The sequence below is a fragment of the Sceloporus occidentalis genome, unplaced genomic scaffold (assembly GCF_023333645.1).
Source record: "Sceloporus occidentalis isolate IW3139 unplaced genomic scaffold, rSceOcc1.0.p SCAF_21, whole genome shotgun sequence".
NCBI classification, from domain to species: domain Eukaryota; kingdom Metazoa; phylum Chordata; class Lepidosauria; order Squamata; family Phrynosomatidae; genus Sceloporus; species Sceloporus occidentalis.
The window spans coordinates 12,725,845-12,751,372 of record NW_028317001.1 but is presented as its reverse complement, the minus strand read 5'-3'; the positions used below and the strand labels follow the sequence as shown (position 1 = coordinate 12,751,372).

Sequence of the window (25,528 nt, the reverse complement as noted above, 5' to 3'; positions counted from 1 at the left end):
TGGGAAGGGCAATATCCTGCTTCCTTCTTTCCTCTCCTCTCCCCACTTTTGAGTTGATGGGGTGCAAACTGAATGGCACTCAGGAACTGAAGTGAGCTGAGAAGGGGGAAAATGGGAGGATGAGAGGGCAACCGGGACATTTTTAAAAGCGTCTGAAAAAGTGGGGTGACAGAGGATTAACCAGGACTGTCTCTGCTAAATTGGGAGAGTATGTTCTCCACCTGCTTTCAAGTGCTGGCCCAGCAGTGACACAGATGAAACTAATAGTCAAGAACCTCTGCTCACCAAAGAGTTCTTGCACCTCTGCATCCTCTTTCTCTTGGAACCCAACTCCCTTCGCTTGGCCTCTGTGTTGGCCATCAGGTGGGCAGGGGTCCTGGTGGTCTGGCACTTGGGTCACTTCCAGCAAAAGATGCCCAAAAGCTGTGTCCAAGGAGTCCGAGATGAAGTTCCTGAGAAAAGGCAGCAGAGTTAGGAGCAGCTTAGCAAGAAACCCTGCAGCACTCAAAGACACAGAGAACAGCATCCTGCTGGTGACATACACACTTCTCGAATATCTCCTTTGGGCCGATGCAGAGGTGGGCATCCCCTTCCTCCCTCTGCACCAAACAAAGCCCCCTGGACCTAGCATACACTCACTGCAGCACTCCTACACAACAGATACTCCATGCTTTCTTAGAGTGGTGGGGGATTAGAGGATGGGGAATTGGAGAGGGCCCTGGTTATGTCCCTGTAGAAAGATGTGAAATGAGTGCCTCATAAGTAAATAAATAAATAAATAAATCATCTGCTGAAACCTCCAGAGGTCCCTAGTGCTTTTCCACAGCATCTTCTTCTTTCCAAAGAAGGCTGCATCCACACTGTAGAAATAAGGCACTTTGACACCGCTTTAATTACTCAGTGCTATGGAATCCTGGGATTGTTCCTTTGGGACACTTAGCCTTCTCTGCCAGAGAGCTCTCATGCCACAACAAACTACAAATCCCAGGATTCCTGGATTCCATAGAATGGAGCCAGGAGAAATAAAGCAGCTTCAAACTGCACTATTTCTTCAGCCTGAGTCGGTTGTAAAAGGGCAGAAGCACCCATGTCTTGTTTTTACCTTCCTAATAATGGTTTTCCTTTAAAAAATAAACAGTCTGCTTATCTGTCTAATCCTTATTTTTGTTGTTGTTGTTTGTTTCTATGTTTATTTGGTAATAATAAGAGATAGTCTGGTCTGCCACCTTCCTTCCATGAAAATCTATTAATAAGAAAACTGAGGCGGCTTTTAAAACCTCCAAAAGGAGCTACTTTTGGCCTATTTTGGGGGGCAAGCCTCCTCTTAGAAGCCAAAGCCTAATGTTTGTGAAGAAGAAGAAGGATTGTATTCAAACTATCTTCCTATTTCTGATCCCTTTTAAAACCCATCTTCCCCAGAAGGAGCAGAGCTGTGTAATAAGAAAACCCTCTCAGAAAAGAGACACAAACCACACACTTCCTTCCTTTTGGCCCAAGGAGCCTGGCCTCCTTCTGACTCTGGAGCCTCAGGAGAGAAAGAGAGGCCTCTGTTCAACTGAGGCCTCAGAGAAGGTTCTGGAACATTATTCCCCACAGTCACAAGCAGCACAAAATGGCCGCCAGAACACAAAATGGCTGCCTCTGCCTCAGTGCTTGGCATTTGGCAGTTTGAGGCCTTCAGGGAACCCAAAATGGAGGATGAAAGGGCCCCAAAGTCGGAAGGGATCCCAAAAAGGATTTCCCAACCTTAAAACACCTAAACGTTTTCCTGATGCTATAATTTAGAGACTCCCTGAGGCAGTCTATATAAGTATACTCTTTATACGTCTTTATTAATAAATAAAGTTATGAATAATAATAATAATAATAAGAAGTATTAACCAAGAGCTATTTCTCCCTGTGGCTTTTCCCTCTGAGGCCTCTGCGCATGCCCAGGAGCCCCTTCTTCTTCTCCTTCTTTCCCTGAAGAATCCTCCAGAGGCCTCTCCTAAGCCTTCCTCCTCCTCTTCCTCAGGCCCTTCCTCTAATTCCTCCTCCTCCTCCTCCTCCTCCTCAGGCTCTTCCTCTAAGACTCCCTCCTCCTCCTCCTCCTCAGGCCTTTCCTCTAAGCCTTCCTCCTCCTCAGGCCCTCCCTCTTAGCCTTCTCCTCCTGCTCTGTCCCTTCCTCTAAGCCTGCCTCCTCTTCAGGCTCTTCCTCTCAGCCCTCCTGCTCCTGCTCCTGCTCCTCCTCCTCCTCAGGCCCTTCCTCTAAGCCTTCTTCCTCCTCCTCCTCCTCAGGCCTTTCCTCTAAGCCTTCCTCCTCCTCCTCCTCCTCCTCCTCCTCCTCACTCCCTTCCTCTAATCCCTCCTCCTCCTCCTCCTCCTCCTCCTCCTCCTCCATCCCTCCCTCTAAGCCTTCCTCCTCCTCAGGCTCTTCCTCCAAGCCTTCCTCCTCCTCCTCCTCCTCAGGCCCTTGCTCTAATTCCTTCCTCCTCCTTCTCCTCCTCAGGCCTTCCCTCTTAGCCTTCTCATCCTCCTCCATCCTTTCCTCTAAGCCTTCCTCAGGCTCTTCCTCCAAGCCTTCCTTCTCCTCCTCAGGCCCTTGCTCTAATCCTTCCTCCTCCTTCTCCTCCTCAGACCTTCCCTCTTAGCCTTCTCATCCTCCTCCATCCTTTCCTCTAAGCCTTCCTCAGGCTCTTCCTCCAAGCCTTCCTCCTCCTCCTCCTCAGGCCCTTCATATAAAAGCCCTCCTCCTCCTAAGGCCCTTCCTATAAGCCTTCCTCCTCCTCCTCTTTCTAAGCCCCTTCTTCTAAGCTTTCCTCCTCCTCCTCCTCCCCCAAAAAAGCACCAAGGCTCCTCTGGCTGCCAGGCCTCCTCTCCCCTCTTGGGAGTCTCCATGGGCCATGAAATTTCAGAGGAGGAATCAAAGAGAGAGAGAGAGTGTGTGTGTGTGTGTGTGTGTGTGTGTTTGTACATCTGCTTCTTTTTAGGTAAAAGAGGAGCAGCTCTGGTGTTGAAGCTCTTTCCACACTCCTTGCCCAAGGCTGAAACCTGGAGGGAGGGGGCTGTTTTAACTGGGTTTACACTGCAACCTCATGCTGATGCTCCATGCTCAAAGGATTGAGATGGGACTATTATGAGTTCAGAGTGGTGCTCCTTCTCTGAAGAAATGAGACGGTACTATTGTGACCTCAGGCTGTTGTTCTTTACCTGAAGGATTAAGCCTGGCCCATTGTGACTTCAGATTGATGTTCCTTGACTGAAGAATTGAGATGGGACTATTGTGACTTCTAGGTGGTGCTCTTTACCTGAAGGATTGAGATTGGTCCACTGTAACATCAGGCTGTTGTTCCTTTCCTGAAGGACTGAGACTGGCCAATTATGATCTCAGGCTGATGCTCCTTACCTGAAGGGCTGAGATTGGCCCATTGCAAGCTCATACTGATTCTCCTTGCCTGAATGATTGGTATGGGACATTTGTGATCTGATACTGATGCTGCTTGAATGAAGGATTAAGGCAGGCCCATTATGACTTCAGGCTGATGCTCTTTGCCTGAACGATTGAGACTGGCCCATTGACACCTCAGTCTGAGGCTCCTTACCTGAAACATTGAGGCTGTCCAATTGTGATCTCAGGCTGATGCTCCTTGCCTGAAGGATTGAGACTAGAGCATTGTGATATCAGGCTTGTGCTCCTTACCTGACGGATTGAGACTGGCCCATTGTGATCTCACCCTAACGCTCCTTGCCTGAAAGATTGAGACGGGACTGAGTTTAGGGTGGTGCTGTACCTGAAGGATTGAAATGGGACTATTGTGATCTCAAGCTGATGCTCCATGCCTGAAGGATTGAGAATGGCCCATTATGACTTCAGGCTGATGCTCCATGACTGAAGGATTGAGACTGGACCATTGTGACTTCAGGCTCATACTCCTTGCCTGAAGGATTGAGAGGGGACTATTGTGACTTCTAGGTGGTGCTCTTTACCTGAAGGATTGAGATTGGCCTGTTGCGACCTCAAGCTGATGCTCCTTGTCGAAGGATTGAGACTTTCCCATTGTGATCTCAGAATCATAGAATCACAGAAACCTAGAGTAGGAAGAGACTGCTAAGGCCATCCACTGCCATGCAGGAACTCTCGATTAAAGCATCACTGGCAGATGGCCATCCAGCCTCTGCTTAAAGACCTCTAAGGAAGGAGACTCCACTGCACTCCAAGGAAGGAGTATGTTCCACTGTTGAACAGCCCTTACTGTCATGAAGTTCCTCCTAATGTTGAGGTGGAATCTCTTTTCCTGTACTTGCATCCATTGTTCCGGGTCCTGTTCTCTGGAGCAGCAGGAAACAAGCTTGCTCTCCTCTCAATATGACATCCCTTCAAATATTTAAAAAGGGCTATCATATCACCTCTTCTCTTCTCCAGGCTAAACATACCCAGCTCGCTTAGTCATTCCTCATAGGACATAGTTTCCAGTCCCTTCACCATTTTGGTTGCCCTCCTCTGGGCATTTTCCAACTTGTCAACATCTTTTTTAATTGTGGTGCCCAGAACTGGACACAATATTCCAGGTGAGGTTTGACCAAAGCAGAATAGAGTGGCACTATTACTTCCCTTGATCTAGATACTATACTTTTACTGATACAACCTAAAATTGCACTGGCCTTTTTACCTGCCGTGTTGCACTGACGACTCATGTTCAACTTGTGGTCTACTTGGATGCCTAGATCCCTTTCACATGTAGGCGGGATACAGACGGGCAGGGGAAGACGTCTTGGAGGTGTATTCTGCTGAATACGGAGCCTCCAGACCGCCCGCCCCGGGGGCGTGGCTCAGGTGTTGGGGCTTCCACACGGGGGGCAGTGAAGATGCCTCACCTGGGGCCGTTTCTGACCCGCAGTTTCCATACTGCCGCCTCGGAGGACGCCGCAAAGAGATAGGCAGCTTCCGCACGGGTGGCCAAAACCGCAGCTTTTTTTTTCTTTTGCCGGCTGAGAAGTGCGCAGCTGCGGCAGTCCAGCACCAGCCAGCAATTTCCCTTTTGCCGGCTGCGGAATGTGCATGTGCACATTTAAAGCGCCCAGGCCCCTTTAAACTTTTTTCCCCGCCCAACCCAAGAACAAAGGTGGCCTCCTGCCAGCTGTTGATCAGCTGATGTTGGCATCCTTGCCCGCTTGCGCATTGCGAGTGCCACCACTGGCATCATGGATGCCTCCTCTCCTTTGTTCCCTGTGCTCTTACTGAAGCTGCAATCCACAGCCACAGCTGTCGCCGGTGCCACCGCCGTCTACTCCGCCTCCTCTGCCCCCTCCGCCCCCTCCGCCTCCATTGCCACTGCAATAGAGGTCCCATCAGCCACCACCATAACACCTGTAGACTTGGATGACAGCAGCAGTGATGATGATGATGACACAGAACAGTGAACGGCAGTGGCTGCCATAGCGGTTCATCAGGGACTGCCTGAAGGAAGAGGCCCCTCCCTCCTCAACTGTCATCTCGGCCTCAGAGGGAGCCATCAGGCAGACCCAGCAACATCGGGGACTGCCTGAAGGAAGAGGCCCCTCCGTCTTCAACTGTCACCTCGGCCTCAGATGGAGCCATCAGGCAGACCCAGCAACATCGGGGACTGCCTGAAGGAAGAGGCCCCTCCCTCCTCAACTGTCATCTCGGCCTCAGAGGGAGCCATCAGGCAGACCCAGCAACATCAGGAACTGCCTGAAGGAAGAGGCCCCTCCCTCTTCAACTGTCACCTCGGCCTCAGAGGGAGCCATCAGGCAGACCCAGCAACATCGGGAACTGCCTGAAGGAAGAGGCCCCTCCCGCTTCAACTGTCACCTCGGCCTCAGAGGGAGCCATGAGGCAGACCCAGCAACATCGGGGACTGCCTGAAGGAAGAGGCCCCTCCCTCTTCAACTCTCACCTCGGCCTCAGAGGGAGCCATCAGGCAGACCCAGCAACATCGGGGACTGCCTGAGAGCTGGTGGAGGACTACTTCTGCCGCTGCCCCCCCCCCCCCATGTCACCTGGGAAGAAGCTCCCCAGAACTGCGGAGGACTGTCTTGCCGCTGTGGTGGCTTTTCACCAGGGGGGAGGGATCAGTGAGAGAGGCCCCTCCTGAAAAGCCGGCTCCCCGGCCTCCTGAGGGACGCTGCCACACCCCCATGCCACCGGGTGGAACTTTCCCCCCCCCCCCCTGCTATTTGTATGGGGGTGTTTTCATGTATTCTTAATTGTTTTATAGCATATGATGTTTGTACAGGGGGGTTGTAATTTGTGATCTATGATGTTTTAACTGTTGTATTATTGTTGTTCACCGCTATGATCCTTGGAATAGCGGTATATAAATAAACCATATTATTATTATTATTTATCAGGCTGCTGTTGGCGGTGCCATGGCCCTGGCCAGAGTGGCACGGCTCCGCCGATGCTGGAAGGTCCCTGCATCACAAGACTTGTGGGACAACTTTGTCTCTACCATATGGTCTGACGAGCAATGGAGGCATTTCTTCCGAATGCCCCGTGCCCTCTTCCACAGACTAGTGGGCATCCTGCGCCCAGAGCTGGAGAAGTCAGACACAGTGATGAGGAAAGCCATCCCGGTGGAGAAGAGAGTGGCCATTGGTGTCTTTTCACTGGCACACAAGTCCAGCTATATTGTGATGGCGGCGCTGTTTGGGACTGGCGTTGCCACCGTTGGGGAGATCGTGGTGGAGTTTGCCCTGGCCATGGAGAAGTTGCTGCTGTCACAGACCGTGTACCTGGGGAACGCACGTGAGGTAGGGACAGCCACACCACCTTCCCTTTAATCTTTGGCAGCTCTGTGATATTCTGTGTCAAATGTCACCCCCTCACTGTACATTTGCTGTTCTTGCTATGGTGCAGTTGCGCACGTGTAAAAGAGTTGTCATCTCAATTCCTCTGTTTCTCTCCCTTTCTTTCCCCCACAGATTATGGATGCCTTTGGTCAGCGCGGCTTCCCACAAGTGGTTGGCCTCATGGACGGGTGCCACTGCCTGATCATACCACCCTTGGGGCTGAGGAATGCCTATGTCAACAGAAAGGGCTCCTATTCTGTCATCCTGCAAGGGACATGTGACCACACAGGAAGGTTCGTGGACGTGGAGCTCAGATGGCATGGGTCAGCCCACGATGCCAGGGTGGCACGGAATTCTCTCATCTACGAGGCCATGGAGGCTGGCATCTATGTGCAAGGGAACCCCAGCATCAACATCAGAGGCCAGCAGATCGGGCCCCTGATACTGGCTGACTGTGCCTATCCCATTCAGAAGTGGCTCATGACACCCTTCAAGACCCCCCACACTCCCAAAGAGAAGCTCTTCAACAAGAAGTTGAATCGCGTGAGGGGGGCCGTGGAGAGAGCGTTTGGCAGATTGAAGGCGAGATGGCGCTGTCTCACTGCCCCACTCCTGGTGGCAGAGGAGAACGTGGTGCCCATCCTCGCATCATGCGCCATTCTGCACAACATCTGTGAGACCAAGGGCAGGGTCCTGGATGAGGGCATGCGATATAGGCGCCGTTTTGTGCTGCCCACCCTGGGAGCAATCACGGCAGATGAAGAGAATGCCAAGAAGGCAGCAGGGGAGGCTGTGAGGGATGTCCTGGCAGATTTTTTTCTGACAAGGAGAATCTGAAGGATGGCTCCTGTGCCATCATCTGTGATGTCAGAGTGCATTGTCCTGTAATAGCATAAGCACATGAATAAATGTATCCCATTATCCACAGTTTGAGTCTGCCTATCATTCCTGATCTGTGCTGTGGGCATGTTTTGCCACGTGCCTGAGGGGGACACACACAAACACACACACACACAAAAGGTCTCCTGGCGCCTGTTTTCCTGGGTCAAAAAGATACATCAGCTCCAACTGCCAATTTCCCCTTTGACAATGTATCAATCCCCCTCAAATTCAAGCTTTCCTAATGGCCCATTTGAACGTATCAATAGGGGACCCAGAGGGCATCTATTGTGGGACAGATTCAAACTGCTCCTCTGAGAGCTTTCATTGGCCTAGGACCACCTTGGCCTAACGGCCCTGAGCCGCAGGTACCCATATATACCCGTGCGCAACTGTGCAAGACCCCAGGACGGCGATCAAGACGGCAGCGCCACGCAGGAGGGTCCCGGTCCGCATCGCTTATTTGACTGATGAGGAGGTCCTCCTGGACTCCCTGATGCCACAGGCAGCTCCGAGAAGGGTGACGGCCAGCACGAACAAGCCCAACCGGGGGCATTTTCTAGAGTCATCTCGTGCCCTCCGAAACCAAGGGTTTCAAAGAACGCTGCACCAATGTAGAGTGAAGTTTAAAACTCTCAAGGCAGCGTTCTTTGAAACCCTTGAGGATTTCGGAGAGGAGCCCCCGGTTGACAGGCGGCCACCATTCTTCTCGCGGCTGAAGGACCTGTGGGTCAGGGGAGATCGGCCCAGACCAGAAGATCGCCGTCCTCCAGGTAAGTCAGAGCTCTTGCCATGCCCTGTCCTACCCTCTTTGACCCTTCCCTTGCCCTCCTCTCCTTCCTGCATGGTGCCAATGCCATCCCTCCTCTTCCCTTCTGCAGGCGTGCGGCTGAGGCGGAGGCGGAGGGAGGGAGGGCACCGTGCCAGGTCGCCCTCTCCACCATCCTCGGGGGACGAGGATGTCTCTGAGGGTGGGCCACAGCCAGGACCAGCTGCTGTGGCCCCTCCGCAGCCAGAGCAGGCTCCTCTGGCGGCAGGTAGGTCCCCAGGGTGAGGGGTGGGGGTTGCCTGACTGCAGCCCCCACGACACTTGTGCCCTCCTCTGCCATGCCAGCATGGTAACTTGGGCCTTTCCTTCCTCATTTGCAGGGCTTGAAGTCCTTGCTGCTGTTGCTGCCGCCGAGGAAGAGGAGCCTGGGCCGAGCCGCCGCCTGCCAAGGGAGCCAGGGGACTTGGCCCTCGATGCCAGGGCCCTGGATTGAGTCCTCCAAGCCCGGCAGCGAGGTAAGTGTAGAGGTGAACCCAGGGAAGGGAGAGGGGGTCCCCAGAAACCCTGCCTGTGGGAGTGGGTGATGGGCTCCACAGGCTGATCCTAACCATCCTCTTTCTTTTCCCCCCGCAGAGAACCGGACGGAGTGGAGGTTCGCTGCCCTGGAGGACAAGGTGGAGAAGCTGGCGGAGAGAGTGTCCTCCATGGAGCACACGCTCCAAGAAATCCTCCGCCGGCTGCCCGCCCCACCCCCGCCTCCCCCTCCCTGAAGCAGCTTCCCTCCCCTGCCCCCTCTGCCATCCCCCTTCACCACCACCCTTTACCATCCCCCTTCCCTTTGTATATATGTAAATAAAAATGTTTTGTTATTGTTAATAAAAAACTTTATTTTTAAAAAAAAATTGTGTGGTTCATTATGCGCAACTGCGGCAGTGTGGCTGTGTGTGTGAATGTGACAGCTTAGGCACAACTGTGCACTCTAAACCTAGGCAGGAGTGCTGTGAGGTAGCAATGTCCAAACTCTGTCCTTCCAGGCGTTTGGACTTCATCTCCCAGAATCCCAGACCTCAGGGCAAGGGGGCTGGGGCTTCTGGGAGATGAAGTCCAAACACCTGGAAGGACAGAGTTTGGACATTGCTGGTTTGGGGACCAGTGAGCCAGGCATGGTGGGAAGAGGGAACAGTAAGATTAGAATAGATTAGATAGGGCTGGGAGGGAACACATACCCTGGGAGGCAAAATGATGTCTTTATGGGACATCATGGGACCTAGTGCCTTGCCAGTGCTCCCTGCCCCTTGATCCCAGGCCCCCTCTAGTTGCCCTTTGCCTTTGGGGGCGAGTTGTGGGCGGTGGGACTGCCACTGAGTCACTGAAGAGGCTGGAGGATGGCCCAGCAAGAGGCTGCTGAGCCAGTTCCACCTCCATGGCAACTCCCTGCTCCTCAGCTGGAAGAATTGCTCTTGCTGGGGGCTCCTGCTGCCCTACCCCTTCCTCCACGACCCTGGGGACAGCCCTGCCTCTTCCACCTCTTGCTGGGGGCTTCTGCTGCTCAACCCCTTCCTCCACGACCCTGGGGACAGCCCTGCCTCTTCCACCCTGCTCCCTACGTAGCCTTCTGCGTCTCGGGCCACCCTGCCCTCCTCTCATGATCTCCAGCATTTGCCCCATCAGAACAGTCTGCACTTCCAAGGTGGTGTTGAGTCACCTCTGCTTCTGGACTGTGCTCTCGTGATGTTGGTCTGACCTGTCTATTGCTCTATCCTGGTTCTGAACGGCCCTCTCTTGAACTTCCACTGCCCTCACTTGAACTTCTAGTGTCCTCTCTTGAAATCCCAGTGCCCTTTCCATGAGCTCCCTGAGGGACTGTCTGCCCCTCTCCCTGTCCTCAAAGGCTCGCTGCCCCTGCTCCATCAGTGCTGTCATGTGCTCTGCTGAGCAAGCCTTGAGCTGATCCACAGCCGCCACAGTTCTAGTAGCTGCTGACGGATGCACTCTTTTCTTCTTGGTCGCAAGTCGCTCCTCTGCTGACATGGCAGCTATGGGATTAGCTGGAGGTGGTTCTCCTTCTCCTTCTTCTGCTTCAGTTCGTCCTCCTACTATTGGGCATACAAGCAGAGAGTCATAGAAGCCTACAGTTAGCAGAGACCCTGAGGGCCATCTAGTCCAACCCCATTCTGCCATGCAGGAACTCTCACTCAAAGCTGTGGCAAAGGGTAGAGCTTCAAACTAAGGGCGTGGAGAAAGGAGAGATTTACATGCAAGGGAGGGGTGCCTTAGGAATGTGGGACACATGCAGCACATGACCATGCCAGGGACACTTACAATCCTACTTGCACAGCAACCTTGCAAACATACCAGCACAGTAAGCAGTGAAAGAAACATGCCACAATTGTGCAGTTGAGCCATGCAGTTATAAACATAAATATAGGGTTTACATTGCATATTCTCTTTGGCCTCACTGCCATCGCTGGCGGGTGCACTGGCCCGGGAGAGAGGTGATCGGTCACAGTAGCTGCTGGTCGTGGAAGAGGATCCAGCACAAGATGGTGGTCTCCTTCTGGAGCTCCCGGCCCCAGCAGACATTCGTCTGAGCAGGGCGCGGGGGTCCAGAGGTCTCTGGCTGCTGGAGGAATCGCCTGAGTCGGGGTGTTCCTCCTCCTCCTGCTCCTCATCTGTATGACAAGGGACAAGGGTCATCTCTGTCCTGTGCCCACCCCGGGGCCACATCTTCCCATTTCCTCCTCCCTTCCCCCCAGGGGCCATGGCGCATCTTACCCTGAGGGGGCATCAAAAGGTCTTGGGCACATTCAAGGTCCGGGGCCTCGTCCTCCTCCTGCTCCTCCACCACCACAGGCTCCGCTCTGGCTGGCTGGCCCACCGGGACCCTCACACGCTCCCCACTGGTGGCTAGTCTGTTGGGTCTGATGCTTCCATCACTTTTAATGAAAGCATGCAGCTCCTTGTAAAAGGGCAGGGGGGTGGTCTTCTTAGTACCTCTGGCCTGGGCATCTCTGTATTGTTTGTATTGAGATTTCAGCGATTTGCATTTTCGGTGACACTCCTCCAAAGTTCTGTTGTGGCCCTTGGCTCTCATGGCTTCTTCCACTTCTCGATATGTGTCAGCATTCAGGTAGGACTGCTCCAATTTCTGCAGAATATTTGGCTGGGACCATATAGCTATAAGGTCAGCAATCTCCGCATGAGACCAAGAGGTCCCCCTCCCTTTTTTCGGGGTGCTGGTGGATGGCTGTGCCATCCTGCCTGGTGGCAAAGGGGAGCCGCCACACAGCTGTGCCAGGAGCAGCCGAACTGTGCCCGTTCCCAGGTGAAAATGGCGCAGGAATGTGTGTAGGGGGTCACTTTAAATTCCAAACTTTCCCTTATCACTTTCTACAACCAAAACATCCGCCGGCAAAACTTACAACTTCCCACGATTCCAGCAACGCATGCGCACATGCAGCTCTAGGGTTAGGGTTACGAGACTTAAAATGCGCCGCAGCTGTGCTGCAGCTTCCACACCTGCATGGCAGTGGACACTGCAATTAATGCCTGACTGCAAACCCCGCATGTCCTGGGACCCCAACCCATTATGCGACGCAGCTGACATGGAGCTTTTAAATGGGCAACTTAAATTTGCGGCATGCCAATTGTGGCGTACCGGTACAGCAGCTTACAGACGGAGATGCGCACACGTACGCCGCTTATCAAAAAGAAGCGGAAAAAAGCAGCACCTTTTTAATGCCGCTTCTTCCCGCTTGGGGTGTGCGGGCGGCGCGTTCATGACGGCATTCAGGTAAGGGCCGTCTGAAGGCTCTACCTTCATGACGTCATGAACACGCCCCTTTTTGTCCGTCTGTATCCCGCCACTGCCTTCCTTTTGGCCCAAGGAGCCTGGCCTCTTCCTCTCTCTGGAGCCTCAGGGAGAGAAAGAGAAGCCTCTGTTCAACTGGGGCCTAAGAGAAGGTTCTGGAACATTCTCCATAGTCACAAACAGCACAAAATGGCCCCCAGAACACAAAATGGCCCCCAGAATGCAAAATGGCTGCCTCTGTCTGAGCGCTTGGCAGTTGGCAGTTTGAGGCCTTCAGAGGAGAGAGAGAGACTTCAGAGGAGAGAGAGTGGAAGGGGGTCCTGGATAGGGTTGCCATAGGTCAGGACCTCCAAACCGGGACAAATGTAGGACAAGTGTAGGACAACATTTTCAAATGTAGGACAACATTTCTAAAAATGGAGGACACGCGAAAAAATTTGTGATTTTTAAAAAAATGTTAATCTAAATGCATGTTTCTTAGGCATGATCAAAATGGAGGACATTTTGACATTATTCCTGGACAGATGTCAGGAATGTAATTCCCTTTCTGGCCACATACACACCCAATTCTAAAACACACACACGCATAGCACATTTACACTATCATTTTTTCTTTCTTGCTTGCTTGCTTCTGTTGGATTTTTAACACTTTTGCCTGATGAAGATGTCAGTGGAGCTTTGAAAGCTTGCATGATATATTTTGTGCATTTTGGTTGGTACTATACAGGTATCACTGCACAGTAGGTTTTGGCTGTTACTGTACTTGTGTGAACAATTTGTTAGCACAGAATGTTTTAATATGTGTGAACATTCTTGATAAGTGTAATCCTGAAAGGTAGACCATGTAAAGAATCATAATGACAATACTAGAAGGTCCAAAAGGTTGGAATTAACAAATAGAGTATGAGCAAGTCCTACTCTCCACTCTCTCAGCCTCAAGGAGAGATGATAGGTCAGGCAGCAAACCTCTTCAGAATAACATCTTGCCAAGAAACCCCAGGATAGCTTTGCCTTATTATGGTCTCGAAGTGCCTTTCAGTTCCAAGTCTCTGGTGCCACAGCCATTCTGCAAACTACAATTTCCACATCCAGGCAGGGCTGCCATAAGTCAGAAAGGAGTTGAGGGCACACAATTACAACAGAAGAGGAGGAAGAGGGGAAGAAGAAGAGGAGGAGGAGGAGGAAGAAAAGGAGGAAATAATAATAATAAGAAGAAGAACAACAACAACAACAACAACTTTATTACGGCCATTTGGCCAGCACAATGACAAAATCCCAATTTAAAACAGGTTCATGTACAGGCAGATTGGAGAATATAAACAAATGACAGTCTATCAAAAGTAAGGATAAAAAGCAAGGATAGGAGTGCAGGATCAGGCAAAGACACAACAACTGCTGGGTCCTCCAGGGAAAAGAGGAGGAAAGAAAAGAAGAAGGGAGGAGGAGGAGGAGGAAGAAGAGGAGGCTGCCTTAGATGGAGGAGACAGACTGGCGTGGGGCTTTTTCTCCCACCTCCTTCCCCTTTGCTCCTCTCTCCCAGAAACCATAGCCACCCGCAGAGCAGAGAGGAGCAGGAAAGGCAAAGCAACGAACGTGAAAGGGAGCCCCTGGTGCCTGCCTCCTTGACTTTTGCCTTTGTGCTGAGTCTTGGTGACGGAGGAGGAGGGAGGCTGGGGGACGAGGGAGGCTGCCACACCAGGAGACCCCCTCCCCGCCATGCTCCTTCTCCTTCTCCCTGGAGGCAGACATCTTGGCTGCTGCCTGAGCTCCTGGTTGAAGAGGAGGAGGAGAAGGAGGCGTGACTAAGGGGGTCACATGGGGGTAAGGAGCCAATCCTGCCTTCTTCCAGGCAGGCAGAGCTTGTCAGTCAAAAGTCTTGACTGGAGATTGACAAAATCTGGCCTGGAGTCAGCAGGAACCCGGGATTGAAAGGGCAAAACGGGCGGGAAACGGTTTAAACCCTCCAATCCGTGAATTTCACGGGGGCAGCCGGGTTATGGCAAGCCTATTCCTGCAGTCTGTGAGAGAGATATAAAAGCTAGGGATTGGAGTCATTCATTAACTCACAAAATAATAATAAAAATAATACGTTTTATTTATAGACCGCTATTCCGCAATGATCATAGCGGTGTACAGTGAAAATTGTAATACAATACAAAAGTTAAACAGTTAAAGGAGGGAGAAGTCTCGTCCTTCAGGCAGTCCCTGATGTTGCTGGGTCTGCCTGATCGCTCCCTCTGAGGCCGAGGTGACAGTTGAGGAGGGAGGGGCCTCTTCCTTCAGGCAGTCCCCAATGTTGCTGGGTCTGCCTGATCGCTCCCTCTGAGGCCGAGGTGACAGTTGAGGAGGGAGGGGCCTCTTCCTTCAGGCAGTCCCCGATGTTGCTGGGTCTGCCTGATGACTCCCTCTGAGGCCGAGATGACAGTTGAGGAGGGAGGGGCCTCTTCCTTCAGGCAGTCCCCGATGTTGCTGGGTCTGCCTGATCGCTCCCTCTGAGGCCGAGGTGACAGTTGAGGAGGGAGGGGCCTCTTCCTTCAGGCAGTCCTCGATGTTGCTGGGTCTGCCTGATCGCTCCCTCTGAGGCCGAGGTGACAGTTGAGGAGGGAGGGGCCTCTTCCTTCAGGCAGTCCCCGATGTTGCTGGGTCTGCCTGATGACTCCCTCTGAGGCCGAGATGACAGTTGAGGAGGGAGGGGCCTCTTCCTTCAGGCAGTCCCCGATGTTGCTGGGTCTGCCTGATCGCTCCCTCTGAGGCCGAGATGACAGTTGAGGAGGGAGGGGCCTCTTCCTTCAGGCAGTCCCCGATGTTGCTGGGTCTGCCTGATGGCTCCCTCTGAGGCCGAGATGACAGTTGAGGAGGGAGGGGACTCTTCCTTCAGGCAGTCCCCGATGTTGCTGGGTCTGCCTGATGGCTCCCTCTGAGGCCGAGATGACAGTTGAGGAGGGAGGGGACTCTTCCTTCAGGCAGTCCCCGATGTTGCTGGGTCTGCCTGATGGCTCCCTCTGAGGCCAAGATGACAGTTGAGGAGGGAGGGGACTCTTCCTTCAGGCAGTCCCCGATGTTGCTGGGTCTGCCTGATGGCTCCCTCTGAGGCCAAGATGACAGTTGAGGAGGGAGGGGCCTCTTCCTTCAGGCAGTCCCTGATGTTGCTGGGTCTGCCTGATGGCTCCCTCTGAGGCTATCTGAGGAGGATATCTGTGTCCAAAACACACTGCTTTGACTGCCAGGGCTCAGTGCTATGGAATCCTGGGAATTGTAGTCTATTGTGGCGTCAGAGCCATCTCTGACAGAGAAGTCTCAATGTCTCCCAAACACTAGCATTCCCAGGATTCCCTAGCATTGAGTGAAAGCAGACTCAAAGTGAGTTATTACTCCTGCAGTGTGTGAGAGAGATAGAAAGGCTAGGGACTGGATTCATTCATTAACTCACAAAAGGAGGATATCTGTGTCCAAAACACACTGCTTTGACTGCCAGGGCTCAGTACTATGGAATCCTGGGAATTGTAGTTTATTGTGGCACCAGAGCTCTCCAACAGAGAAGGCTAAAAATGCCTCACAGACACCAGACTTCCAGAGCATTGAGCCCTGGCAGTCAAAGTTAGAAAAAATACATAGGGGCAACATAAATATTGAAAATGGCCACGCACCTCCTCCTCCTCCTCCTCCTCCTCCTCTTCCTCCTCCTCCTCCTCCTCTTCTTCCTCCTCCTCCTCATCATCCTCGCCTCGGTGCCAAAGGAAATGGCCCTCTCCCCCCTGCTGCCTTGCTGGGACCAAACAGAGGAGGAGCGCCTCTTCCTGAGTCTGGCAACCTCCAACAAGCCTCTAAGACAATTCCCCAAACGTTTGGCCAAAACTCACCAAATCCCCCCATATCTCACCAAATATTCAGTCAAAATCCCTGAAAAGTCCCTGTAATGTTAATATGGCAATAAACCGTAGCCCTAATTGAATAAAAATAATTGGAACTTATTTCAACTCTCAAAATTACCATTAAAACCAAGCACCAAAATCACACCAAAGGCTCTGAAAAGTACCCATTTTGGTGTGAAAGTCACCAGATTGGCAACAGACCAGGAGTCAAGGAGGAAACCGTGCAGGGATGCCCCCTAGTGGTGAAAAACCGGAATGTCCCGCCGGCAGGAGGGTTATGGCAACCCTACTCATGGTGAGGTTGAAAACAGCAATGCTACCTATAGTTTAAAATCTTTGGTGTGCCTCAAACATATTTTGGTGGCAGTGGTGGGATAACAAAAGTCCCAAGCACCTGCCACAGTAGAAAGGTTGACCCTCACAGGCCCAAACTCCTGAGGTGAGTTTTGGGTCCTAAGGCTGGGAGTATTTGCTTTACTCTGCCCAGAGACAATGCCCAGAGAGTGGAATCGCTGGACAGATGGGGAGGCCCAGTACCTCTATCACTGTCTGGAGAGGAATGTGGACCTGGACCTCATAATGGGGTCCACATCCCACCCTAAGAGGGCAAACTACTCAAAGATTGCCAGAAAGATGAGGAGAAGGGGTCTGAGAGGTCACAGAAGCAGGTGGCCTCCAAAGTGAAGGTGATGAGGACAGCCTTCTATCTTGCCATGCGCAAGCATGGCAACAGCTGCGCACCATGACACAAACCTCCGGTTTTTTATGAGATGTGGCATCTCTGGATGCTGGCTGGGCATCCTATATTGGACCTCAATGCCATTGCGGGTGAGTCTTGGTTGTTGACATTTCCTGTACTGGGGTGCTATGATTGGTTGTCTTGAGGCACCTGAGCTCATTTCTGCACTTGTGTCTCCTGTTCCTCTTTCCTCCACACAGAACACCTGCGGAGGCGACACAGGGCGGCCATGCGGAGTCCACCTCGCCCGGAGGAGGAAGACAATGAGAGTCCACGCCATCACCCTGAAGGTTGGCTTATGAATATATACTGTATATATTTGTATACACACACACACACACACACACACAGAGTTAATATATATACATATATGATATATATATATACACACACATTTATGTATATATAAAATATAATTATATATACATACACATATGTATGTAAGTACGTGTGTGTGAAGATGCACACGTTCAGACAGATATCTATGGTTATGTATGCAAAGACATGTTCTATGCAAGATTTATGTTTAGAGACTTGCAACGGTTATGAGTTGCCTTCAGGCACTGGAGCTCATTTCTGCAGCCACTAGGTGTTCAGATTAAGGTATAAGTCTGAGTGCACTTAGATAGAGATGCCTCCACATATATACATATATGCACACATCCATCTATTGTTGTCCATTGTTCTGGTTCGTTGTTCCAGGTGATGCTGGAGAAGAGGCCCTGCCTCCAGCGGAACCAGAGGCTGCAGGCGATGAGCGAGAGGGACTCCTTGCCCAATGCATTGCTCACCTGGAGGTCCAGCACCAGGAAGGTCAGTTCCCCACCTTCACAAAGGCCCCATTCCCACTTGGCCCTGTTTATTTGTTCCTTTCCATGATTTTCCCGTTCCTCTATAGTTATAGATTTATTTATATCATGTGCCCATCTTACCATGCTGTGTTTAATAATTTCATCTTCTAGATCTCTTTCTTTTAATAGTTTATAACATTTGGATATGTGTTTACCTTTTTGGTCCATCATAATTTTATCTATTTCATTGTTATCCATCGTTAACTCAAGAGCTTTATTATCTGCCTTAAAACGATTGTTTAATTAGTTGTATAAAAACCAATCCTTCATGTTTCCTCTTTCGTTAACTTCTTCCATAGATTTCATATTGTATTTTCCTTCTGGTGTTTTGTTCATTAAATCTCCATATCTTAGCCATGGAGTATCTTTGTCCTTTGTTCTATTGAAATAGGCTTCTTGCAGTGACACCCAAAATTGATGTCTTATTTTATACCATACTTTAAGCAATGATCTTCTTATAACATGATGGTTAAAAGCATTATTATATTTTGGTTTTGTATACCACATATATGCATGGATACCAGTATTCAGGTTAGCTTTTTCTATATTCAATAAATTCTTGTTTTCTAATTTGAACCATTCTTCTAACCATTTGAAACAAGCTGCATAATAATACAGCTTAAAGTATGGTATGTTACATCCCACCTTGAAGCAAAGATCATTTACTAAGGCAACCATAACAGTTTCGACTCCGTATCCCATCCTGAGCCCAGTTTGAAATAGGTCCAGATAATCTGTTTCATCCAAGACCGCTTGGAGATGAAGAGCAACTGCCCTCAAAATTATGTTGGTTAGAAATGGAAGATGGGAGACCGGTCTGTAATTGTTCATCTCCAAGGGATCTAGGGAGGGCTTTTCCATAAACGGCCGTAGTGCCGCTTCTTTTAAGCATGATGGAAAATAGCCCTAACTAAGAGATGCATATATGATATATCTCAGGTGATATAAAAAGGGCAAGGGTCGGGAGGGCAAGTTCTCCTCTTCACACTTCCAAGGAGCTTGTTCATGTCCTCAGTACTCAGATTCAAATTGATCCAGTATGATCTTACTCATGGACACTTATAGCCTCTGCAATAATGCTTATGTCCAATTTGGCTCTTATCTGAGAGATATTATCTGTGAAATAGTCATTTAAAGTATCATAGTGAGCTGTGGAAGGCTCTCATAATGGGTTCCGGGAGGAAGGTGCCTGAAACAGGTCCCAGATCCGCCCCCCCCCCCCCCCAACTTCAGCAGTCCTTTTATGCTTCTCTTCCCTTGGCACTTTCATTCCTTTATTCCTTCCTTCTCCTCTTTTTACATACATCGCTTCAAGGGGGTCCAAAGCCCTTTCAGCATGGTCCCAGAACCAGGAGGTTCCCCCAAATGAATGCGGGCTCTCCCCACTTCCCTCCCTCAGAGCAGCATCAGGGGCTGAGAGTGTGCATGCACAGATGCCCCAAATACCCTCTTCAGCATGCGCAGGGATCATAAGGCCTTTGCTGCTGCTGCTGCTTATTCCGCTGGTGGCCTTTAGAAGAAGGGAAGGACTACGGCCTTTTTTCCTTCCTTCCGGAATGGAGCCCAAGCTGCAGAGCTGGACTAAGGAGGGAAAGGCTGGGAAGGCTCTCCTTTGTACATATAGCTCTGTCTCTCTGAGTATATATGTGTGTATGTGTGTTTGCCTCTGTTTTTATGGCTGGGAAAGGAGCTGAGGGCTAAGAAGAGAAGAAAGGGTACATTTTGTGCAAATGCAGAATTTCTGTACACCAATGAGTCCAGTGTGTTGAAACAACAAAAACTTTATTGCAAACACATAATCAGAAATTCAGCGTTTAAATCAGAGCTGCCCTCCCCAAGCCAAACAATACATTAAAACCCCAAAACCTAAAACATCACCCTCTTCCAAACCTAGCTCCCCTCCAATTCCCACAGTCTATGCCCCACAGATAACAAGGCCCCCTTTGCCCTTCCCAGAAAATAGCCCTTTCTGTTAATGCCTGTCCCGAACTTTCTTCAGCCAACATCCCACAAATTCCAAATGCTATCATTCCCATAACTGTTCTAACCAGCTGCAGCCAATCCCACCCCTCTGTTTAACTAACCTATTCCACCACCCATAATCCCCACTCAAATTTATAAACTAAAGCAATAATCTATAATAATAGCAATTAAAACCTCAACTCAACAAAAGATAACTGAAAAACATAAACAGACATATGGACACACAAACCTAACACACAAAATCACAAGGGCCTTTTCTTATCACCACAGGATTTAAAATATATTCTTTGTATTGCTTATTGACAAATATAATGTTAGTTCATTTCTGGGATCTGTGTGGCTTCTTTCCTGTGTGGACTCTGTGATGTCTCACTAGGCTTGATTTCGATGAAAAACATCTCCCACAATGCTGGCATTTGTATGGATTCTCTCCTGTGTGGACTCTCTGATGTGCCAATAGGTATGACTTTGAAGAAAAACATTTCCCACAATGCTGGCATTTGTATGGCTTCTCTCCTGTGTGGACTCTCTGATGTGCCAATAGGTATGACTTTGAAGAAAAACATTTCCCACAATGCTGGCATTTGTATGGCTTCTCTCCTGTGTGGACTCTCTGATGTGACAATAGGTATGACTTCTGAGAGAAACATTTCTCACAATGCTGGCATTTGTATGGCTTCTCTCCTGTGTGGACTCTCTGATGTCTCACTAGGTCTGACTTTGAAGAAAAACCTTTCCCACAATGCTGGCATTTGTATGGCTTCTCTCCTGTGTGGACTCTCTGATGTATCACTAGGTCTGACTTCTGAGAGAAACATTTCTCACAATGCTGGCATTTGTATGGCTTCTCTCCTGTGTGGACTCTCTAATGTGCCAATAGGTATGACTTTGAAGAAAAACATTTCCCACAATGCTGGCATTTATGTGACTTCTTTCTTGTGTGGTCTTTCTCGTGGCTGACAAATTCTTCTGTAAAGGAGGACAATGACAGACAAGACTGAATCTCAGTGTTAAGAGAGGAAAGTGTTACTCCAACATTTAGCCCCACATTCACCCCTCCCTATTTGAGATTAAATTAATAAAGTTGGTGTGAATGACCTGAGCATGACCCTGTTCTGGATGCCCCCAAATCCATATAATGACTGTATTCTTACTCATAGGAGCTACCAAAGAAGTGATTGAAGGGGAACTGCCATGAGGAAATCAGTGGAAGGAGATAGTCAGGTCGTTGAAAAATATTCCATTAAATATATGTAAAACTATTTTAATTGAAAAGTGGCATCATTTCCTGTGAGACGGCCATTGAGTGCTGAGTCAGAGCAGATGGCATGATGCAAGCTAACTGCAGAAGATGCTTCATGCTGTGTGGCCCCAGGAGATGCCTCACAACCAATACAGTATACAGCTCACATGCGGATTGGAGATTAGTGTAGAAGAGATTGTGAAGTTGATGGAAGTCAGAGAGGAGAGCTGGTACATATTTGTTTTCTATTGCAACTCAAGCTAAAGAACCTCCAAGGACCTGGAGGAAATCAACTGTGTCTGTGAGTTATTTTTAAATGTGGATAGTGGTTAGTGCATTGCCAATACCTATATCTGTTGATTTGCTTCTGTACTCTGCTATGTTATTGTTGAGCTCCAGGAGTGTCGCCTTCAGACTGTGCTATGTATTGGCTTGTGAATGGGACCAGAATTTAGAGCCAAGAAGGACCTGAGAGCCGGTGGGACAATCCTGTTTGGATGAAGTATTTCCACCAAGCACCCATTGCATTTATTTCAGTTTCATATAATTCTTTCCCCTCCCAGGAAACATCCTAAAGCAATTTAAACCTTTTCGAATGCTCGGTTTCTGCCCCCAAGCAACAATTTCAGTATAAATATCAGCCCCAACTGGCTGTTCTTCAGCGTCAGTCCAGTTGCAGACTTACACTCCATTGGTTTACACTGCTAAACACCTCACTACACTCGCCAGCCCCACTTGCTATAGCAGTTACTGACTTCTCTCCCCTTTCTGGACCCTGAGCAATTGGGATCAAGATCGATCTAGGTAACGTATTACCATTAGCAAAGCCTCACACTATTCACCACTCCCACCTTTGTTACCCAATTCTTGTGTGTGTGCGTGAACACCTATATGTGTATATTTGTGTGTGTGTGTGTATTTTGCTATTCCCCCTAAATAAAACACAAAAACCTATTTGAAATGCCTCTGGAGTTCTGTGTGCTTCTGGGCCTGGTATATTTGGGATGAATCCTGAGGTCACTGTTGCCTCAATCTCTCCTTTGAGCTAAGTATGAAATTCCCCTAAAAGCATAGCACTTGTGGGTGTCCTCCCCAGACTCCAGCATTTTGAGTGACAAAGGGCCTCTGGAATCAACCACGGAGGGAAGGCCTCTCCCTACACAATCCGCCCCGCATTCTCAGAACATCTGGGAAGAATCTATTAGATTACCCAAAGGTCAGGCTATGAACAACTTCTCACAGAGCATACACAGCCATGGCCCCCAAGTTATGGAACAACTTGCCGGAGGAGATCTGTCTTATCACCACTTTGGATGCTTTCAAGAAAGCACTTAAGATGGATCCTTTCTGGCAGGCTTACCCACCCGACCTCTTCTAAAGAACTTAAGGAAAAATCCCACTTCTGATCGCAATTGTGCATTTTATACGATGTTTTTATTTGTCCCGAACTTGTTTTTTTACTGTGTGTAAATTGGATGCTATTATTGTTTTGTGGCTATTATACAGGTAAATACAAATAAAACCTATTATTATTATCTGTCCGGTTGGTGGCTGCCTCCCAATCCCCAAGACCCCTCTCCTTGCCCTTCCCAGAGGTCCCTTCCTCTCCGTACAGAGCTATGCAATCCTGGCTTTGCTCCTGCCTTCCCCTCCTGGCTCCCAGAGGCCGGATCCCCTTCCCTTTCTCCCTCCGCTCTCCAACCTTCCCTCTTGCCCATCTGCACTCCTTTACCTTTTCTCCTTCAGCATCTCTTTCCTGCCTTTCTGTTTTTCACATTGCCTCCATCGCTCGATCACAGACACACACCCACAGAGTGTGATGCATAAAAGGGACACTTTGAGGCTCATTTCTTGAGAAAGGCAGGGCCATCAATATACAACTAATGCATTAGGAAAGGCAGAACAAGGGGTCTGGTACCTGGTTTTTGATATTAGTGCGGGTCAAGTGCCAGGGTCCACCTTAAATGGGTCTAGATAATCTGTTTCATCTAAGACCGCTTGGAGATGAAGAGCAACTGCCCTCAAAATTATGTTGGTTAGAAATGGAAGATGGGAGACTTTAAGACATCTCCAAGACTGGGATGGATTACTGTTGGGGTTTGGGGGGAGGGCATATTGGGCCCCAGGAGATCTCAGAGCGGAGGTGGGGGCCATTTTGCCACTGTTGTACCCTCTCTGATCCATTGCAGGGGCAAGGGAAGTCATTTTCCCACAAAGCCTCTCCAGAGCCTCAAAAGGCTGGAAGAGGGGCCACAAAAGCCAGGAAACTTGCTCAGGAATGGGCTGAGGACCATTTAGGGGCAAAAAGCATTAATCTCCATGGCTCCTTCCCACAAAATTCCAGAACTGGCAATTTAGGATTGGAGATTTAGAATCCTTACGAAGTGGAGAACAATAGTGCCTCACTAAAATTAGAAATTCCAAGATTCCACAGGAAGTTGTTATGACAATTAATTTACGTGTGAAAGGGAACTAGGAATGGTAGTAGAGCACAAGATGAGCATGTGTCAACATTGTTATGCAGCAGCTAAAAAGGCCAATGTGATCCTAGGCTGTATCAATAGTATAGTGTCAACATCAAGGGAAGTAATAGTGCTACTCTATTCTTTGTTGGTCAGGGCTCTCTTGCAATAATCCTGTGTCCAGTTCTGGACACCGCAATTCAAACAGATGTGGAGAAACTGGAGCATGTCCAGAGGAAGGAAATCAAAATGGTGATTGGTCTGGAAACCATGCTCTCTGAGGAATGACTTAGGGAGCTGGGTATGTTTAGCTTGGAGAAGAGAAGGTTAAGAGTGGATATGACAGCCCTGTTCAAATATTTGAAGAGATGTCATATTCAGGATGAAGCAAGCTTGCTTTCTGCTACTCCAGAGAAAAGGACATGGAACAATGGATGCAAGCCACAGGGACAAGAGATTCCACTTAAACTTTAGGAGGAACTTCCTGACAGTAAGAGCTCTTCAACAGTGGAATATACTCCCTCAGAGTTTGGTGGAGTCTCTTTCTTTGGAGGTCTTTAAACAGAGGGTGGATGGCCATCTCTTTGGGGTGCTTTAAATGTTTATTCCTGCATGGCAGAGAACTGAACCAGATGGTCCTTGTGGTCTGTTTCAACTCTTTGGTTCTATAATTCTAAAGTGGAATCACAACGCTCTGACAGTAAATTATGAAAGGGCCCTCAGTCTTCACAGGAAGGGCAATGGATTCAGGTTCCTTACCCACAGAGGCCACATTGTCATAATTCTCCATCATTACAGAACTGTACATAAGTTTCTGCTTCTTCGTCAACAGCTTCCATTCCTCCTCAGTGAAATATATCGCCACATCCGCAAAGGTCACCTGCAAAAGAAAATAGCCTTGATCGAGAGAGTGACTAAACAAAAGGGGAGGAAAGCACATGGTGCATTGCAAATATTATTTCAACACTTCAGAATTCAGTCCAGGAAATAAACTTTAAATTCTGCAAGCAAGAAAAAGCTACAGCCTTTGAGATCCAGTTTGTCTCGAATCCTTTCAAAATAATATATACTATGATAAACAATATAATGTAGGCCATTTCTGGAATATTATTGATTGATTAGGATACTGACTATCACAACATGTATGAATTATAGTACATTTAGCCATATATCACCTAATTTCAGAGGCAAATTTTAAAAAACAGTTTAGGGAGTACTCAAACTTGAGGACCACTTGGCCTACCCTCAATTTAGGTACAGAGATATTTTTCCATCTCCCCCAGCATTTCACAGACTGGGAAAGGAAGACACATGTGGCTAAGCAACACCAGAAGGGGATCAAGATGGCCCAAGTTGTTAATGATAAAGATCACACAAGCGAGAAAGGGTACAGCATTTTCCTTTTGGCTCCTGGCAAGGGCAAGACCCTGCGCCCTTCTTTCCTCCCCTCTCCCCTCTTTTGAGTGAATCAAATGCACACTCTTTTGAACTTGGAACACATTTTGCAGCAACTGAACTGACCTGAAAACAAGGGGGAAAGTGGGAGGAAGAGAATAAAATAGGACATTTTCAAAGTCCCTGAAAAAAATCAGGTTACAGAGGATTAATCAGGATTCCCTCTGCCAAACTGGGACAGTATGTTTCCCGCTTGCTTTCATGAGCCAGTCCAGACATAGATGAAAGTAATAATCAGGATGGTAACTTACCAAAGAGTTGTACTTCAGCAGCCTCTTTCTGTTGGAGCCCAGCTCCCTCGGCTTGGCCTCTGTGTCGGCCATCAGGTGGGAAGGGGGTCCTGGTGGCCCTGCACTTGGTCACTTCCAGCAAGAGAGGCCCCAAAGCCGTGTACAAGGAGGCTGAGATGAAGGTCCTGAGAAAAGGGACCTGGATTAGGATTGACTTGGCAAGAAACCCTGCAGCACTCAAAGACACAGAGAACAGCATCCTGCTGGTGACATACGCAGGTGACATAAGTCTCCTTTGGGCCGATGCACAGGTGGGCATCACCTTCCTCCCTCTGCACCAAACAAAGCCCCCTGGACATAGCATAGATTCACTACAGCTCCTGTACACAACAGATACTCCATGCCTTATTCAAGTGGGGGGGGGATTAGGGGATGGGGAATT

The 25,528-nt window shown here is 49.4% G+C and overlaps 1 protein-coding gene and 1 long non-coding RNA gene across 2 annotated transcripts in view; one reads left to right on the top strand and one right to left on the bottom strand.

Annotated features, from left to right (window-relative positions):
• LOC149301623 (uncharacterized) overlaps positions 1 to 25,528 on the top strand; it is a 239,280-nt gene that overhangs the window by 93,540 nt on the left and 120,212 nt on the right. The window lies entirely within an intron of this gene.
• On the bottom strand, positions 30 to 2,042 carry LOC149301624 (uncharacterized). The gene is made up of 3 exons (XR_016272233.1): positions 1,882 to 2,042; positions 286 to 452; positions 30 to 96 (listed from the first exon to the last, which is right to left on the bottom strand). It is a non-coding gene; the product is annotated as an uncharacterized LOC149301624 (long non-coding RNA).